A 12,832-nucleotide genomic window follows, 5' to 3' on the forward strand; every position below is an offset into this window, starting at 1 on the left:
TTTGTATGGATTTTCCTGACGAGCTACGACCACATACGACACGAGTATGTCATGTTATCGCTTTAATTAAATCATTGCAACCTAGTAACTGGTTATTCCGAATTAGTATTTACTTTTCATTGATTGATTGTCAATATGAACCTGTTGTAAATCTACCCGTTGGCTAGACGATACTACCAGTACCCAGAGCCTCATTACCCCAGCATGCTCGAGATATGGGGCCCAATTAGACTACCGCTTGGTCCAGCTGAGTTGCACAGTGACGGGGGGCATAACCGAGATAACGCACCACGTAGTTTTGTGAGAGGTGACGAAGAAGCCCCCATTATCATATCGGGATCCACTGCACCAACTCACCAAACGCATACATATTGCCAGTTGGGATGTTGAGGAACAGGTAGCTCGTGGGGATGGTAGCCCACGATTGGCGCGCAATATTTCATTAGCGCCACGTAGAAGTCTGGACATGGGTTCGGGAGTTGGCGGGATCGGGTCATGGATGTGATTACATTCGTCGCTTTGGCGTGCAATCCGACCGTGGAGGCCATTCGCGTAGTGAGGGAGACAGTACAGCACGCTCGCGGCGACCAACCGGAATTCCACCACGTCGACGTGACGGTCCTTAAGTGTTAGTGGTGCTGTTGTAGAATATGTGAGCCAATCACTTGTTGTCATATGTTAATTATAAAGTTAACGGGAACATGATTGTGTGCGTCATTTATCATTCAATGACTTAAGGGTTTCATTGTCATAGTTTAATTGGACAATACGCCGTATTAATCCAAAATATATTTTTCAAACCATTGCAATCTGCTGGAATGTGGATCTTCAAATTATAAAAAATTGAAGGATGCATTAGAGGGTTGATATACATGTTAGATGTATAATATTTTCTTAGGTGAGGTTTGTATTTGATTTTTAAATACAAATGCATTTTATTTTAACCACTTAATATTTGTACGTAATATTTTCTACATCATTGGAATAATTAATTTTTTTTTAAAAATACAAAATAATATAACAATTCTATGCGGTTAATTCATATATTACATTATTTGAATAATATATTTAAATTTATCACCTCGAACAGAACGTCTAACAAAAGATACTGTTAATCGATTACTAGAGTGCATTTAATTATTTATAAAAGTGTATCTACATAAATTATTTTTTTTACATTTCCATACATATATAATTAAAAAATAATATTTATTTTAATCCACTCCCAACTAAATAAATTATATACATTTTTATACATATATATATAAATATATATAAAAGAAACATGATTTGACAATGAACAGTACTTTTTGTCTCCCCACTACCCACATCAAATATACCATACATATTTTATATTATCTCCAAAAATAAATCCAACATACACACTATCTCTAACTTATTTTTATTTATCTTTGTTTTTCTCCGTCTGTCTCTACAAAAACAAGTTAAAAACAAAACCAAACATGATGTAAAATCTATTTTTAGAGAACAGCCACTTCGATAGAAACCCTCCTCCATCTTCCATTTCTGTTCTTCGGAAAATCCCTCACCATCTCCATTTATCTTCTTCGAGAAAACCCCTCTATTGTTAGAAGAAATTGATCTTGCATCGTCTCAGTTGAGCGTCCCACCTCTGTTGCTGGAGAAGCTCAGTCATTCGAAGAAGACTGCTCTGTTTTTCGAGTGAAATCGCGGCCGTGGGAAGGTTGAGCTAAAAATCGAAGAGAACCCAGGATTTCCTAATTTTTATGGAATATTGATTGTTCTTCTCGTTGGTAGGCTCTTCTATTCTGAAACTTTTTACTTTTTTACATTAGAGGGAACTTTGAAATCGAAGTGGGTCTCAAGAAATTGAAGTGGGCATTGGTACTGTTTTTATGGCGATGGAAAATTCCGATTCCGCTCATTCGGTTCCTCCTCCAGCTCCTATATCTGAGAAAAAGGAGAATCTGACGCCGATTAACCCTAAGTTTGCGGAATTGGCTGAATCACGGCAGGAGCTTCTCAGTAGAATTCAGAATCTGAAGCAGGACCTGCAAAACTGGAGGATGAAGCTGGACGCTGAAGTCAAGGTTTACCGCGATGAGCTCTCAGAGGTAAAGAAAATCACTCAATCCTGAAGTGGAACAACTCCGGACAGAATTTCAAGAACCGAGGACCAGTCTCCAACAGCAGCTGGAGGATGTCACAGCCAACCTAAGAGATTTAGGGGATGAATTTCGAGAAACAATAGGGGCTGAAGGTGCAAAAAACGTGGAAAACAAGAAGGAGCTGATGATGGTAAAGACACCAATGAATATGCTGGCTAAGTATTCTCTTTTGGCTACCTCATTTCTGGTATTATTGTACCTGGAAGAGTTGCCACCTTGTCTGGGTTGTAGATCAAACCTCTTACTTTTATTTTCGTTATGTGACATTTGTCCAGTCATCACTTCATTAATAGTGATGCCTACTGTTAATTTCAATTTAACTATTTGAATCTCCAAAAAGAAAAAAATGGAAGTGGGTAGTCAAGTAACCTCTTGAAATTGAAGTGGTCTGAAGTGTTGTTTGATTTTTGTGGGCTTTTATGTTTCGTTGGGATCAAGAAACGAAGGTGTCTGATTCATTTTTTTGTTGACTATTGTTATCAATTTGCAGTGGTAATAAGTTTGTATTCTTTCTCCTGTTGTTGCCTTTATGTTGAACAATTATGTTGACTACTCATCATTTTATTAGAGTCCTTGATGCTGTCTCAGTAGTGAACAATGAAAATAGGACTTTTTCTTCCTCCTGTGTTTCAGTGTATTTCTGGGTTGCATCTTCTCATAATCGTATGTAATATTTCATGATTTGTCTACATTTAATGCAACATTTTTGGACTTGCACATTAGTAGGTAAGTTTCGTAAATCCAAAAATCAAAATGATAGGATTTGGAAACACTCCCACCCATGTTTGCAAAGTTCTATGGCACGAAATCTTTTCGGCATTTCTTTTCCATTTGAAACCCATCATCTATAAGAACTATATGAGGACATTTTGTAAGTTTGTGGTTACAGTGATGCTTAAATTGGAATCTGATTTTCTTTATAACATTGAAAGTTTCACACGGAATTATTTGGTTAGTTTCTTTCTAACAATCATTTCTATTCTTGGATTTCTTTTTTCCTTCTATTTCCAAAACTGGTCATCCTTTCTCATCGCATTGCTCTTTAGAAATCATGTATCCTGTTATTAGTTTATATTTTATTTTTCTTTTACTATTGACATTAATGTTCGACCTTTCTTTTGCTTTTCTTTCGACTATCATCGTAATTTTGTTCAAACAGTTTTTAAGCATCTTCTGTTTATTTTTTTCATTGTTTTAGATGTATAGTATTTTACATTTTTTGAAACTTCAAAAATCATATTGTTGGTGTAGGTCCAACGCTTAATGCTAGTGCCACAGTTGGGGATGTTGGAAAGGCCCTTTTCTGCATGTTCACCTTTTAAAATAGTGTCTTGTGTGTGATAACGTATTAGATCTGTCTGGGGATTATAGCAATTTCTCTAAAGCACACCTGTTGTTGCTTCTGCATTTCTGGGTTTCTAGGATTACTAGAACTGTAAGGTTTGATAACTTTTCATTCGTACAATATTTGCAGGTGCCAAAGGAGATTGAAAGCCATTATACTAATGCTACGGAGGTGGATAAACACCCAGTTACTGTAGTTTCTGGGTACGGTTCCTTCTTTAATTTTGACACTGAAGTTACTCTATTTGATTGGAGTTTGTCAAACCCGTTCAATCATTTCCAGACTACTTTAATTTTGACACTGAATTTAATTAGTCAATTTGACATTCTCAAATTATTGCCACCCTGATATGTAGAAGTGAAATTTCAGTGTAGAATTGTTCGAAGAAGTAATCTTGACCATTATCTGATATGATGCCAAAGATTGCTGCTGGAAGCGTCTCTTTGATTCCATTTTCATTTTTCTGATGTATTACTCCTGTACAATTCCTTGGAACATATCTTGGGAAACACACAATTCAGTGTGGAAATTGCCCTTGTTCAATTCCTTCGCCTTACTTTATTGTCGTAACAAAGCCCATTTTGAATCTTTTGGTATATGATAAAACACATATTATATATACATTTTTCTTTAGATTTTGTTTTTCTATATTGTTCCGAAAAGTAAGAAATGCACATTCTTCATATTACAATTGACTTACCAAAAAAATGACCACATTGTATATTATAATAGAAAATTTAGGTAATTCCTTCTTGTATTCTTATTTTTACTATATTCTTGGATGATATATTCTATTTTTCTGCAGCATATATGAGGTGTGGTTTTCAGTCCTGTTGACTAATTATTTTATAAGTGTTTAAATTCAAATTTATGCTTATTTATTCATGTCACCGTGGTTTGTCAGATGATGATGAAAGGCACGGATCCTAGCATCCTCAATATTTGGTTGGAATCTCGCACCTGTGGAAAAGGCATTGAGGATGATGATGATACAATGGACTTACATGTAAGTTTATGTTAATGTTGGACCGTCTTTGTATGTTTGGATTTAAATGATTGTTGTTGGATTTGAGTGGATGGTCTTTTTGTTGTTGAATTTGAATAGATGCTGTTGGATGGCTTTTCCGGATGCTTGTTGGGTGTGGATGTTGTTGTTGGATTTAAATGAATGGTCTCTTTGTCTAAGAAGCCATAGGTAGAAAGAAGCAAGGAATTTAAGGACTAAGTTTTTAAGAATGCAATGGGAGAGGAAATATGGACGGATGACACACGAACAGGGAAGCAGAGAGTTGAAAATATAATTGCAGACATCTTCTTTGTACAGGAAAAAGAAGAAATAAAAAAGCTCAAGAGTGGATTGATAGAGGAAAGAGAAAAAAATGAAACAAATGGAGGAGGAATTCAATCACGAGAAAGAGCAACTAAGGTTGAAAAAGGAGAAGGTAACTTCTCTAAGTCGGAAGTTGGAAGGGCTCATAAGTCGTCTACCTACACTCATAATTTGACAATGGCAACTCAAGTAAGTAATTAAATGTATTTTATTAATATATACACATATATATATATATATATCATGATTAATACATAGGTTCCAGGTGCATCAAGCTCGCAACAACCCACTTTAAGTGGATTGAGAGGTGTTTCGTCAAAAGAACACGAAATATTCTATTTATTTACCATTTTATTTTTTATATTTCTCTATTGTTTTGTTTTGGTACTTCATTTCTTGATCCTCTTTTAATTTATTTGATTAGACATAATTATGAAACTGTATCTTTCATTTTAACATTCAATATTGTGTATTTTGTTGTTTTAATTTTATTTATTTGGATTTTATGACTATATTTCCAGTCATGCAGATGTGAAAGAAGGTGATCGAGAAGCTACTTTTGTCTCCCGCGTGTATATATTGGACGTTTGTATGCAATTTTCATCTTTTGGATTGATATTGACATGGTTAAGAATTGTGTAATGGCTATAGCATTGATTGATGCTTACTCCAATTATTTAGTTGGTGGTGTGTTTGTTTATGTTGGAATTAGACTATTGCACTTTTTGTCACGTTAAACTATTAGTTTATAGTATATGTTAGATATATGTTGATTAACTAATTGTGTTTGTACAAATATTAATTGTATATAAGAATACTTTCAATTAAATAAGATTGTAAATATTAAAAATAATAAATACTGAAAAAAATATTGGGCCAATTACGTAAAAAATATAAGATCAAATTTTACTTTTATTGCTACAGCAAAACGGGCGTAGTAAAAGTTAATTTATTGGAACAAGTAGAGTTCTGTAGTAGAAGGTGATATTTTTTGCCGTTGCTTTTGCTATGAATTTGTTATTGTAAACAAAAGCTGAATTTTCGTAGCAATATTCATGTGATGGTTACAAATAGACAATTGTAGGTGGTGTTTTTGCTCTTCTTTGCCTTCGAATATATGTTGCAACAAAAGTCATTTTTTTTATAGCAAATAATTTTCGCTACAAATTTTATCTGTAGCGAAAGTTTTCCTAAGTTAGTATTTTTTACCATCGAAATTAATAGCGAATCCATAGCAAAAAGTTTTTTGCTATGAATATTGAGCTTCTGTTATGAATTTTGCGCTGTAGTTTTAAGCCTATTTTCTTGTTGTGATTCCATCAAGTCCACTTGAGGGAAATTGCATGTAATTTTGCAAATTTCTTTTGAGAACAAAAATATTTGGTCCAAAATAACCTCAAATTTTCAGATATTTACAAGATTACTTGATTTTTTTTTCTTTAACCTGTTTTCTTAATTTAGTTATATTCGAATTTATAAATACAAATAAATAGGGTATATAGCGTGATAATTTAACCTCATTCTATATTTTATCCTTCATTAATCTATCCTAATTTAATCATGTCCCTCAAAATAAATAAAGCATAATTAAGAGTATTCAAAATTTTTCAAACACCATTATATCAAATAGAGCTCGTTGTAAATTTTATGTAAACTATACTAATAAATAAGAAAAAAGTATAAGAAACCCCCTTGTGATATCACAAATGAGCAAATTACCCTTATGAAAAAAATAGCAATTTACCTCCTTGTATTTTAAAAACTACAACAGTTTATCCCCTGTGTTTTTTATATTGAAGCAATTTAGAGAGATAAATTACTTTATATTAAAAAACTTAGAAGGACCGATTATTATTATTTTTTATAAGAAAAATAATTTATTCATTTACAAAATCACTCAAATGTCGATTTTATTAAACCCAATAAATAAGGCTCCGAGTTTTAGTACTACACTGAGCTGGAAACTATTCATTCCACAACTGCCCAACTCTATACATTTATTGTTATTCAAGTTCTTAAATCGCTTAAATACGCGTAAAGTATTGTAATAAAAACAGTAGAGAGGAATTATATGCATCACATATAGTACCAATATATAATAAATGTTGTATTTATTATAACATGAATTTCTGGTAAAATTATAATCACTCCAATTTAAATCATATCTCTCCAAATTTATAATCCTATGTATGTTTCGACCTAATAACTTATCTATGTTTATTGTCTCTTTGATTTATCTCCAAATTATGAATGCTCCCTCGTCGTTGAGAAATTATTGATGTCCCTTTGATTTTTGTCATAATTATGTAATCATTAGAAAGTAACGTGAAAATATCGACTTTGTTTTTCACAGATTTTTTATTTATTTTTAATCTTCGGAAAAATGTAAAAAATTCTGATGTTGTGAAATGTCCCATTTATCCTTCTGTGTTTATGCCTTTTTTACTGTTAAAAATGGTATTTTGGTCTATAATGCATTTTTAAAAATATGTAAAACTAGGATTTGGAAAGGCATTTTGGGTAGTTTAATACAAAATTCGATTTTACCTTAATAGAAGCTAATGAAATTGGTCCAGTGTTGGATGGTCGTTAAATTTAGGGAGGTATTAATAATCATGAAACGTGTTTAGAATATGTTCAGATTGCTTGTCTTCAACTTATTTCTGATCAATTAATTTATTTGTTGCGGAACATGTGAGTCCAAAAAAGAACATACAAAGTTTTATGAAAATGGAGTTCGTATATGTTTCTACCACTAGTTATTGCTGCGGGTGGTTTTCGTTAATGTATAAAAAAGAACTATGGTATGTGATAATGAAAAAAAAATTGTGAAAAGAAACAATCATGTGAGTGAAAAATAAATTATAATTGTATGTTTATTAAAAATATAAAAGTTTGTGAGAAAAAAAAATATGAAAAAGGGAAAAAATATAATTGTTCGATTATTAAAAAATATTAAATTATCATTTTGGAAAAAAAAATAAAAAAAAATAAATGAAAAATAATATGACAAAAGGTCTTCCTTTTGTAATATGAAAATAGAACTGAAAAAAGTATTGTATATATTCTTAAATAGTTTTCTGAGTAAATCAATTTACATTATTATACTGAATTTCAGTTATTAACAACAATAGTTTCTGTCAATGAGGCCTAACTTAGTTGGCGAAACTCAAGCCTATAATTTTAGAGGTCATGAGTTCGAATTCACCGTTTTTGTGGGATGTTGTTCTACTGCATGGTAGAGGTTGTGTACTGTAATAATATGTGTTATTTAAATTTAATTCGAAAGCAACAGTAGTCCTTGACGTATCAATTATTAATATTCAATAATAATTTATAATTAATTAATCATTTCTATACAAATAACATCAGTTAAGGTATATAAAAATTCAAAACCTAATAAAATACTGAAAAATTACCTTATAATCATAATTGAAAAATAGAAGATATTTATTAGGATAAATTACATTGGCAACCCTTGAGGTTATGTTCAAATACACAAAAATCTCCTGTTTATTGTAAAATGATAAATCTTAGGGAGTGTTTGTGCAAACTTTTATCACCTCTTGTAATTACAATTACAATATCAAGAAATTGATAATTGAAATTTTATGAAAAGTAGAAGATACTTGAGTATTTAGACCTAACCTCAGGAATTGTAAAAGTAGTTCACCCTATTTATTAAAAGTAGGGTAAATTACAACGAGGTCCCCTTAATATTTGGCATAATTACAAATATCTTCTCGTTGTTTAAAAAATAATAAATAACTGCCTGATATTTCAAAAAAATTATATAATTCTTGGATGGAGGTGGAATTATCATCTTTTTTATTGTTTTATTTTTTATAAAAAAATTAAACACTACAAAAAAATTGGACGAGATGGATGAGAAAACTTAAGAAATAAAAAAAATCATCCACTCAGTCCATAGAAAAATTCAAAAAATTCTGAAAATTAAGTAAAATTATAATTCATAGTTTACAAGGATATTTTGATCAGTTCACCAGAAAAAATGAATGAAAATTAAACAGAGACTAACGGTTTGGGCCAATTGGTTAACAATCATTAAAAATAAAAAAATATTAATAATTTTTTAAATAATAAACAAATACTTATAATTATATCAAAATTCAGAAGAGCCTGCTGTAATTTACGATTAAAAATATTAGAATGAAAAGCAAGAATAGCATAACTAGTTTGGCGTGGGTCAAGAATAGGGTATGTGTGGTACATTTTGTGATTGAGTGCGACAGAAGTGTTGGGCCATGCTGCATGCTTCTCTCATAAACAAATTATCACCTAACCAAATTTACTAGTATTCTACCACCAAAACTAATAAACTCTCATCGGTACTATATAGTTATAATAAAGACACTTACAAATGGACCATTTTATAATTACAGGATTTCAGTCATCGAATTTTTAAAAGTGGCCGAAGATTGATTACGTGGACAAAAACTGGGCCTTTTTTTGCTGATGTGGAATTATAATAAAAAATCAACTGCAGAATAAATTTTTTATTTTCCTGCCACATAAGAACTTACATGAAAAAATTTCCTGCCACAAAGCAATGACATGGATACAAAAGGAAAAAGAAAAAGTACTTTTTATTGGTGTTGTTTTTTACTGACTGAATATTTTTTTCATCTCTTCTCTGTAACAAAAATAAACTTTGAATTTATATTTTATACTAGCTATCATTGCACAGTATTTCTACGTGCACATAATAAATAATCTTACTTACATAAGAAAATAAAATAAAATTATTATTTTATATAACAATCCCCCACTCAATCCCCAATCCATCCCCCCCTCGCCGCCACCGCAGTAAGGCGCTACGACGAGGCTAGCCAGCTGAGGGGGTGAACTCAATTGGGCGACATTGTTCACCCCCCTCCGCTGGGGGCGGGCGTCTCCTCCTCTATGGGAGGGACGGTGGTTTGGAGGTGGGAGCCGATGACGGAGGGGATCTTTTTAAAAAAATTATATTATATAATAATTTTATTTTGATAAAATATATGTAATATGAATTCAAAATTTATTTCATACAATTTTTTTTTTTTGAGTAGCGCTTATGAAGCGGTTATGTGGCAAGTTCTTGAAATATGCCTAGTCAGTTTTTCTTGTTTTTTTTAGGCTAAATTAGTTTTTTCGTCCCATAAATAAGGCACATTTTTTTATTAGTCCCATGCTTTATGAAATTTCTATTTTGGTCCCATTTTGTTGAAAAGAATTTCAATTTAGTCATCTGCAACTTTTATCATCAATTTTTAACAGCAGAAGTAGTCAAACATTAGTTTTATACTATTGGAGGCGCCTCCATGATGAAAGTTCAAAGTAATAGCATATTCACGTTCATCTAGAAAAAAAAAAAAGCATACATATAAATATAAATTGTATTGTTCAAGATTGAACAAACAGAAAAGCCAAAAAAAGATTATAATATTTAAATATGTAAAGACAACATAATTCGACTAACATTTGACCACTTCTGCCTTTTAAAATTGACGGCAGAGGACTAACTTGAAAACGTTTTTCAACAAAACGGGATCAAATTAGAAATTCCATAAAGCGTGTGACTAATAAGGAAATGTACCGTTTTTATAAATCAAAAAGATAATTTAGCCTTTCTTTTAATTCAAAAAACCCTCAAAATTTGTATACATCAGCAAATTCCAACGACTTTTTTACAAATTCAGTGGCCCCAGTTCTGTAGTTGTAGAAAAACACCAACATTTTTGAAGTACTATTTGTCATCCATTTACATAGAATTCTTATTTTGCTACCTCCTAATGTACGCGGCAATAAATGCAATTAACCCTTTATCATATATCATATTCATCTCCACACATATATATATATATATATCTGTATAGATCTTCATACATGCAAGCAAATTTAAAAAAATAAAAAAGAAAAAAAGAAAGGAAAAGAAAAAGGAGTTGCCATGCATGCATGTCTTTCTTTCTACATATAGAGAATTACTGTGTACGTGCTTGATCTGTCAGTAGTATATTATACTACCCCAAAAGGAAGTCAATTGAGGACAAGTTAGCTACAGGTCCTTCAATTCACTCCCAAAGCGTGGTCCTTAAAATTCAAGGTCATGTCCAAATCTAAATATGGTCCCAAAATTTAAGGTATGTCATAAGATCATTAAGGCATTGTACGTGCGTTGTAAAATGCTGACATATTATTCATTACAAGAATTTCGATCTTTTGTCGTAATCATGATTAATAAAAGTGAAAATTTATGGTGATTAGCAATTAATTAACTGCGTGTGGCACTTGTACCTATACTCGTTCCATATATATGTATATGTTTATTTTTGTTTCATCCAAATGTATTTGTGTTGATGTTAATTATTTATCATAATTAACAATGTATTTTATATTTAATAAATAAACATCTTCTAAAACCTATTCAGAATCATATGACATATATATATATAAGGGTAAAATCCATATTACCGTATGTGATGTCTAAAATGTTTAAATATGTACCTGTGATAAAAAAAAATAAAAGATCATATAACTCCTGGTAAAATTTAAAAAGGTGCACATTACCCTCTCTTATCTAGAATTGTATCTCACGTACTAAAGATGAGATGGAGTAAGTATTTTTTTTCCTAAACGGCCAAACTACTAATGTCTTTAAATTATATATATTTCGATATAGTATGAAAAAAATATAATTCAAGTTATATGTATATATATATATATACCACCTAAAAAAATATAAAATAGAAAAATATAGATAACTCGCCAACGGACGGGAGATTGGCGGTGGGTGAGGTGTCAAAATGCTCGGCGTCGAATGTGCTTTCTAATAGTGGTAGACTCGCGCCGAGAGATGGTCGGAGAGTGGAGAAAAAAGCAATAGAAGATGGGGCGTGCGGGTTAGGAACTCGCGAATGGATTGGAAATTCTCGGTGAGTAAGATATCAAAATACAATTTATCCCATATGATATGTGAAAGAAGCCTGTAAAACAAAAATAATTAGCAAATTTAAAACCCCCCTCTCCAGCCCCGTGTTTTGGAAAATGAAGTAAATAATCCTCCCTTGTCAATGATCTAAAGGGATAAATTACAATTTTTCCATTTTTTAGGCTATTAAAACTGATTGTAATAATTACTACATTCTTTGCACTAATACCACAAGAAAGAGAAAATATTACTAACAAAAAAAATTAAGGGACAATTTAATATTGTCACAGGCTAACTATACGTACTAAGCGACAAGATTTTCGTTTTATCATAATAATATTGAGTTTTATAATTTGAATGCTGAATTTTATAAGAGTTTATGGATTAAAAATAATTAATGACATACATATATATAATAAAGAGCCGATGACAACAATTATTGATCTTCAGTCCTCACTGTATGTGTTGTCATCACTATATATACACATTTATTATATTAGGTTTCTTGTCACTGATAATTATTTTATGACAAATTAAATGAAAGTTCTTGTGACTTAATGTATCTTTCTAACGATACTTTCAAGATTTTCATTCAGCATATTATCATTAATATTATCTTTCGTTGCAGTACAAATCCTATAAGCACACAACATGTCGCTGTATTAAATTATGAAAAATTTTATTTTTGGTCCCATATATTAGGTTCGGTTCATGTTAATCCTATTCATTACAAAAATTTCAATTTAAGAACAATATCTTTTGATTTGTCTTAATTTTGATCCAATCATCAAATAATAGACGGAATGCGTTAATTGCCGTTAAAAAAACATGTGTGTCTCACATGGTATCACTTAATGCGTATTTGGAGAAAAAATCATACTTTTTCAGCCCTAATTTTTTCTCCAAATCTTTTCTTCTGCGGAATTACTCCTGCCAAAAACCCATCCTAGGCATTTTTTTTTTCCAGATCTCCCATCATCATAGAAGCGAAGAAGAAGAGATTATTACTAGAAAAATGAATCGTCATGATCCAAAGTTGAATGATTTCCCTTCTTCTTCTTCGTTTCAACCACCTCATC

General features: G+C 31.4%; 1 long non-coding RNA gene across 1 annotated transcript; it reads left to right on the forward strand.

Annotated features, from left to right (window-relative positions):
• Positions 1–1,461: 1,461 nt before the first annotated feature.
• LOC105159985 (uncharacterized) lies at positions 1,462–5,533 on the forward strand. Its single transcript, XR_847652.3, has 5 exons — positions 1,462–2,280; positions 3,625–3,698; positions 4,400–4,501; positions 4,601–5,014; positions 5,347–5,533. It is a non-coding gene; the product is annotated as an uncharacterized LOC105159985 (long non-coding RNA).
• The last annotated feature ends 7,299 nt before the right edge of the window (positions 5,534–12,832 follow it).

Source organism: Sesamum indicum, linkage group LG4, assembly GCF_026168435.1.
Source record: "Sesamum indicum cultivar Baizhima isolate 11 linkage group LG4, ASM2616843v1, whole genome shotgun sequence".
Taxonomy (NCBI): Eukaryota; Viridiplantae; Streptophyta; class Magnoliopsida; order Lamiales; family Pedaliaceae; genus Sesamum; species Sesamum indicum.